Here is an 8,236-nt window from a genome sequence, read left to right as displayed (position 1 = left end):
TACCTCGTACATGTTTGGTAGAGATCAGTGATGTTTCGTAAGCCCACATTATAGGATCTATTGCTCTGTTTAAGACAGCAGAAATCTCTTGTAGCACAATAGTCATAGAACAATACAGCGCAGAGCAGGCCCTTCAGTCCTTGATGTTGTGCCAACCTGTGAACTGTTCTCAGCTCGTCCCTGTACGCTATCCCAAAATCACCCATGTGCTTATCTAAGGATTGTTTAAATCTTCCTGATGTGGCTGAGTTGTCGACATTAGCAGGTAGTACATTACATGCCCTTAACACTCTTTGAGTAAAGGACCTGCCTCTGACATCTGTTTTTAATCTATCACTCCTCATTTGCAGTTATGCCCCCCATGCTCACTGACATCATCATCCTAGAAAAAAACCCTTCCAATATCTACCCTATCTAAGCCTCTGATCATCTTATATGTCTCTATCAAATTCATTCTTGGCCTTCTTCTTGCCAAGTAGAACAGGTTCAACTCTCTCAGCCTTTCCTCATAAGACCTCCTCTCCAGACTGGGCAACATCCTGGTTAATCTCCTCTGCACCTTTTCCAATTCTTCCATGTCCTTCCCGAAATATGGGCACCAGAACTGCACACAACATTCCAAGTTCGGCTGCATTAGCATTTTGTATATTTGCAGCATTATATTGGGGCTCTGGAATTCAATTACACTATAAATGAAACCTAACACAACGTATGCCATCTTAACAGTACTATCCACCTGGGTGGCAACTTTCAGGGATCTATGTACATGGGTTCCAACATCCCTCTGCACATCCACACTACCAAGAATCTTTCCATTGACCCAATACTCTGCCTTTTTGTTATTCTTCTCAAAGTGCATCACCTCACATTTAGCTGCATTGAACTCCATTTGTCACCTTTCAGTCCCAATTCTGCAGTTTATCCAAGTCCCCCTGCAACCTGTAACACTCTTCCACACTATCCACTCCTGCGACATTAGTGTCTTCCACCTATGCCTGCGTCTAAGTCATTCCTAAAAGTGACAAACAGCTGTGGTCCCAAAACAGATCTTTATGGCACACCACTAGTAACTGGACTCCAGTTGAATATTTTCCATCAACCATCACTCGCTGTCTTCCTTTAGAAAACCAGTTTCTAATCCAAACTGCTGAATCACCCTCATTTTCGTGTATCTGCATTTTCTCCAACAACCGACCATGTGGAACCTTATCAAAAGCTTTACTGAAGTCCATGTATACCATGTCAACTGCCCTACCCTCATCTACATGCTTGGTCACCTTCTCAAAAAACTCAATGAGGTTTGTGAGACACGACCTGCCCTTGACGTAACCATGTTGATTATCTGAAGTCAAATTGTTGTTTGCTAGACGATTATAAATCTTATCTCGTATAATCCTTTCAAAACCTTTCCTATAACAGAAGTCAGGCGCACTGGTGTATAATTACCTGGGTCATCTCTCCTGCCCTTCTTGAATAAAGGCACAACATTTGGAATTCTCCAGTCCTCTGGTACTAAACCTTTAGACAATGACGACTCAAATACCAAAGCCAAAGGCTCTGCTATCTCCTCCCTAGATTCCCAGAGAATCCTTGGATAAATCCCATCCGGCCCAGGGGACTTGTCTACTTTCACTCCTTCTAGAATTGATAGCACCTATTTCTAACTAGTTTTGATCATTTCTAGTCTAATATCTCGTACCACATTCTTCGGCTCTACAATACTCTCCTTTTCCTGAGTGAAAACCGACGAGAAATATTCATTTGCACCTCTCTGAGCTCCACAGGTACACATTCAACTTCCCTTTGATTGGACCTATTCCTCCCCTATCCTCTTATTCCTCACATACCTATAGAAAACTTTAGGGTTCTCTTTTATTCTATTTGCTAAAGCCTGTCATTGTTCTTCTTAACTCTCTCTTTAAATCCTTCCTAGCTGATCTGGAACACTCCACCTCCCCATCTGAACCAGTTTTCCTCATCAACACATAAGCCTCCTTCTTCTTCGTATCAAGCGATGCAGTTTCTGTAGTAAACCACGGTTCCCTTATCTTATCACTTCCTCCTTGCTGGACAGGACGTACCTATCAAGAACATGCAATGCCTGTTCCTTAAACCAATTCCACATTTCCATTGTCTGCATCCCTGCATTTTGCTACCCTATTCTATGCATCATAATTTTTGCCTAATTGCAATATAATTGTCCTTGCCCCATTGATAACTCTTGCCCTGTGGCATGTACCTGTCCCTTTCCATCGCTAAACTAAACCCTCCAGTACACACTGGACAAAAACTAATCCATCCAACATACTAGATTTATAGCATTCCCAGTCAATGTTTGGGAAGATAAAGCCCCCCATAATGCTTCAAACTCCATGAGTAAAAAGTGAGGTCTGCAGATGCTGGAGATCAGAGCTGAAAATGTGTTGCTGGTTAAATCGCAACAGGTCAGGCAGCATCCAAGGAACAGGAAATTCGACGTTTCGGGCAAAAGCCCTTCATCAGGGAAATTCCTGATGAAGGGCTTTTGCCCAAAACGTCGAATTTCCTGTTCCTTGGATGCTGCCTGACCTGCTGCGCTTTAACCAGCAACACATCTTCAGCTTCAAACTCCATGAGGCAGCCATACTGTTTATGACCGACAGACTCAGTCTGGAACCACCTCCATCCTTAAGACCGTATACACTGCTTGCACTCCTCCATTTACCCTTTGCATGTTCCCTTTCCAACCCATCCCACTTGCATCACGCTACAGTTGGAGCTGTGAAGGGCAGAAATCTGTCAAATAGTCTCCCTAACATTTTCTATTCTCCTTTAAGATTTTCAAAAAATCATTCTACTTAATCAATGTTTTGATCATCCATGAAGCACCTTAGGAGATCTGCCATTGTGAAAGATTCAATACGATGCAAGTAGTTGTTGTTATTGCTGTACATTACGAGAAACAGGAATGATGCATTCAAAATTCTAACAAGGAATTCACTGATAGGTGCAGTGTATATGCCACCAAATAAAAACATCACATTGGGATAGGCAATAAACAAAGAAATAACTATTGCCTGTAAAAATGGTACGGCTATTACCATGGGTGATTTTAATCTACATGTAGATTGGTCAAACCAGCTCAGTCAGGGTAGCCTTGAGGAGTTCATTACGTGTATCCATGATAGTTTTTTTTACCAGTATGAAATGGAACTGACAAGGGAGCAAGCTATCCAAGATCTGGCCACTGTGCAATTAGACAGGAATAATTAGTGACCTCAGAGTTAGGGATCCTCTCGGAAGAAGTGATCACTGTATGGTTGAATTTAATACATATGGAGAGTGTGAAGATAAAACCTAATACCTGGATCCTGTGCTTGGACATGGGAAACGACAATAGAATGAGGAAGAACCTGGATAACATAGACTGCAAACAAAGATTATATGGTGGGACAGTTGATGAGTAGTAAAAGATTTTCAAAGACATTTTACAAAGTCCTCAGCAAAGGTATATTCCAGTGAAAGGGAAGGACTGTAAGAAAATGTGTTCTCTGTAATGGGTATCTAAGGAAAGTGATCAAATTGAAAGGCATACAAAGTGGCCAAAACCAGCATGAAACTAGAACTGGGAAAACTTTATAGATCAACAGAAAGCCACAGAAGAGCTACAAAGAAACGTATGATAGAACATGAGAAAAATAAACTAGCACAGACTATCAGGACAGAGAGCAAAAGTTTATATAAACATACATCATGAGAAAAGAGTGGCTAAAGTAAACGTTGGTCCTTTGGAAAATGAGAAGGAGCATTTAGTTATGGGAAAAGACAGTGGAGGATACTAATATCTTGCCAGTAATTAACAAAGAGACAAAGGTAGGTGAGGATTTGGAAACTATCATTTTTATAGAACACCTAGTGTTGGATTGTAGAGGTAATTGAGCTAATAATAGAAAATTCTCCTGGCCATGAAAGAATGTGTCCCAGGGTACTAAAAGAGATGCCAGGAGAAACAGCAAATGCACTGACAGTAATTTTCCAAACTTCACTGGACTCAGCAGATTGGAAAGCAGCTGAAGTGAGGTGGACAAAAAATAGGGAATTATATCCCAGTTAGCTTTTTCTCTGTACTGGGAAAGATGCTTGGGTCTTTTATCAAGGAAGAAATAGCAGGGACTTGATAGAAATTGTCCCATTGGACAGACACAGTGTTCATGAAGTGCAGGTCATGCTTGACAAATCTTTTGGAATTCTCTGAAGACATTTCGAGCAAGGTGGACAACGGGAACCCTGTGGATGCGATGTACCTGGGTTTCCAAAAGGCCTTCAACAAGGTGCTGTGCAAGAGGCTGTTGCATAATATAAGGGTGCATGGAATTAGGGGTAGAGTATTAGCATGGATAGGAGATTGGTTGGTTGACTAACAGGAAGCAAAGTGTGGGGATAAATGTGTAGTATTCTGGCTGGCAATCAGTGACTACTGGTGTGCCTCAGGGATCAGTTTTAGGACTGTGATTATTTAGAATTGATACAGATGATTTTGAGTTGGGGACCACATGTAGGGTGTCAAAGTTTGCAAATGACACTAAGATAAGTAGCAGGACAATGTGTGTGGAGGACTGTGAAAGGTTTGTGAGAAGATTTGTAGCTCGGGTGCCCGTTCTGTTCGCCAAGCTGGGAATTTGTGTTGCAGACATGTCGACCCCTGTCTAGGTGACATCCTCAGTGCTTGGGAGCCTCCTGTGAAGCACTTCTGTGATGTTTCCTCCAGCATTTGTAGTGGTTTGAATCTGCCACCTCTGGTTGTCAGTTCCAGCGGTCCATTGCAGTGGTTGGGATATTGGGTTCAAATTGATGTGCTTATTGATTGGATCTGTGGATGAGTGCCATGCCTCTAGGAATTCCCTGGTTGTTCTCTGTTTGGCTTGTCCTATAATAGTAGTATTGTCCCAGTCGAATACATGTTGCTTGTCATCTGCGTGTGTGGCTACTAAGGATAGCTGATCGTGTCGTTTCGGGACGAGTTGGTGTTCACGGATGCGGATCATTAGCTGTCTTCCTGCTTGTCCTATGTAGTGTTTTGTGCAGTCCGTGCATGGGATTTTGTACACTATATTGGTTTTGCTTATGTTGGGTATCGGGTCCTTCGTTCTGGTGAGTTGTTGTCTGAGAGTGGCTGTTGGGTTGTGTGCTGTTATGAGTCCTCGTGCCCGCAGTAGTCTGGCTGTCAGTTCGGAAATGCTCTTGATGTATGATAGTGTGGCTAGTCCTTTGGGTTGTGGCAAGTACTCGTTTCGTTGCCTTTCCCTTAGGCATCTGTTGATGAAATTGCGCGGGTGTCCGTTTTTGGCGAACACATTGTAGAGGTGTTCTTCCTCTTTTTGCAGTTCTGGTGTACTGCAGTGTATTGTGGCTCTTTTGATTAGTGTCTTGATGCAACTTCTTTTGTGTTTGTTGGGGTGGTTGCTTTCGTAGTTCAGGACTTGGTCTATGTGAGTGGCTTTCCTGTATACCTTTGCAGTGAATTACCGACCACTGCAACGGACAGCTGGAACTGACAACTGGAAGGGGCAGATTCAAACCACTACAAATGCCGGAGGAAAGATCACAGAAGTGCTTCACAGGAGGTTCCCAAGCACTGAGGATGTCACCTGGACAGGGGACAAAACGTCTGCAACACAAATTCCCAGCTCGGCGAACAGAATCACAACAACGAGGACTGTGAAACTTTTCAGAGGAACATAGATACATTAAGTGGGCAACGGTCAGTCATGTGGAATATAATGTTCATAAATGTAATGTCATATTGTTTGGTTGGAATAACATTTAAAAAGAGATTATTACTTCAATTTTAAAAATTTGCATTATTTGCTATGCAGAGGCACCTGAGTATCCTTCTGCATGAAGGTTGGTCACCAGATACAACAATCAATTCAGAAATGCAATTTTGTCCTTCATTGCTGAAAGGATTGTGCTTAAAAGCAGAGGTTATGTTCCAGCTGTATTGGGTGATGGTGAGGCCACACCTGGACTACTCCATGTAGTTTTTATCTCCTTAGTTGAGAAAAGATGTGCAGGCACGAGAGGGGGTGTAGTGGAGGTTAAATAGGTTGATTCCAGAGTTGAGGGTTTTGGCTTTACAGAGACTGAGTAGATTGTGATTATATTCATTGGAATTCAGAAGAATGGAAACATTTAAAATAATAAATGAAATGGGTAAAATAAAAGTAGAGAGGATGTTTCCACTGGCAGGTGAATCTAGGACAAGAGGGCATCACCTCAAGATTAGAGGCAGCAAATTTTTGACTGAATTGAGAAGGAACTTCTTAACCTCAATGGAATTCATTGCCCAGGGAAGTAATTGATGCTAGTTCAGTAAATGTTTTCAAAGGTAAGGTAGATTTTTTCAAAAAAGAAATAATTATTTAAGGAATACAGTGAGAACATGGGTAAATGGTTCTGCGTCCACGAAATGATCAGCCAGGATCTTATTGAATGGCAGAGCAAGCCCAAAGGGCAGGATGGCCTTCTCCTGTTCCTAGTTCTTATGTTATACATTCCTCCCTCACTCGTGACTTGGAGATGCTGGAGTAGGATTAGGATGGACAAAATTATAATTCACAGAACACCAGGTTATAGTCCAACAGGTTTATTTGGAAGCACTAGAGCTGCTGCTGCTTCATCAGGTGGTTGTGTGTTTTTAACTTTGTCCCTCACTTTTGTAACTTATAAACAGCAACAAAAAAAACCACGAAGCAGTGCGCATGCTCCAGCCAACAATGGTTCCCCGAATGATTGATGTCAGGGGCGGAGCTGGAGGGCCTGGCTGGGCAATTGGCCCTCCAACCAATGAGTGAGCGAGGGGCGGGACTTGGCTATACCACGTGATCATCCTCGCGGATAGCGCAAATGTGCGGGTGTACAGCTGTCGGTAAGGAAAGGAATAAACAGCAGCAAGCGGGAGAGAATTGGTGTCGGTATGGTCTGAGAGGTTTTGGAAACATTTGGTGCACATCGAAAAATACAAATGTGAAACTTAGTCTCGTTTTTGCAGTAAACGGGAAAATGCCTCATCGAGCGATTGACTCGAGTGAGCGCCGCCATCTTTATTCGGGGCAACGATTCACTGGGCACGTGCGGCCGCCATCTTTGTAGGGGGCAAAGTTCATAGGGGAGTATGTGCAGCTCTCCCTGATAGAGAGTCATGGGGCAGGATTTACACAAGGCACATTCAAACACAGAGATATGGATTTTTTTTTCTCTGGATTTGTTTCGTCATTCATTTAAATGATTTGGATATGAATAGAGGCGGTATAGTTTGTAAGTTTGCAGGTGACACCAAAATTGTTGGTATTGTGGTCAGTGATAAAAATTATCTCAGAATACAATGGCATATTGACCAGATGGGCCAATGGGCTGGGGAGTGGCAGATAGGGTTTAATTTAGATAAATGTGAAGTGCAGCATTTTAGAAAAGCAAATCCGAGCAGGACTCACACACTGAATTGTAAGGTCTTGGGGAGTTTTGCTGAACAAAGAGACCTTGGAATGCACGTTCACAGTTCCTTGAAAGTAGAGTTGCAGGTCGATAGGACAGTGCAGAAGGCATTTGGTATGCTTCCCTTTATTGGTCAGAGTGTTGAGTAAAGGAGCTGGACAGGACATTGATTAGGTCACTTTTGGAATATTGTGTGCAGTTCTGGTTTCCCTCCTATCAGAAGGAGGCACTGAAACTTGAAAGGTTTTGGGAATTGATTTTCAAGGATGTTACCAGGGTTGGAGGATTTGAGTTGCAGGGAGAGGCATAATAGGCTGAGGTCATTTTCTCTGGAGTGTCATAGGCTGAGGTCTGATGTTATAGAGGTTTATAAAATCGTGAGCGACATGGATAGCGTAAATAGACAAGGGTTGGTGGAGTACAGAACTAGAGGATATAGGTTTAGAGTGTGGTGGAGGGGAGGGGATTCAAAAGGAGCCTAAAGGGCAACTAAAATTGTAACATTTAAAAGCATTTGAATAGGAAGGGTTCAGAGGGATGTTGACCAAATGCTGGCAACTGGGAATAGATTAGGTTAGAATATCTAGTTGGCATAGACTGGTTGGGCTGAAGAGTCTATTTCTGTGCTAGACATCTCTGACTGGGATCATAAAAGTGAACACTGCTCTGATTCTTCTCTGGGTTCCTTGATGTCCACTTGTTTGTTATTTAGCTTCCTCAGTCTCTCGTGTGTATTTTTGCTCTGTGTAGTATTTTACTATTA

This window comes from Hemiscyllium ocellatum, chromosome Y (assembly GCF_020745735.1).
Source record: "Hemiscyllium ocellatum isolate sHemOce1 chromosome Y, sHemOce1.pat.X.cur, whole genome shotgun sequence".
NCBI lineage: Eukaryota > Metazoa > Chordata > Chondrichthyes > Orectolobiformes > Hemiscylliidae > Hemiscyllium > Hemiscyllium ocellatum.
Note: the sequence above shows the minus strand (reverse complement) of the source record.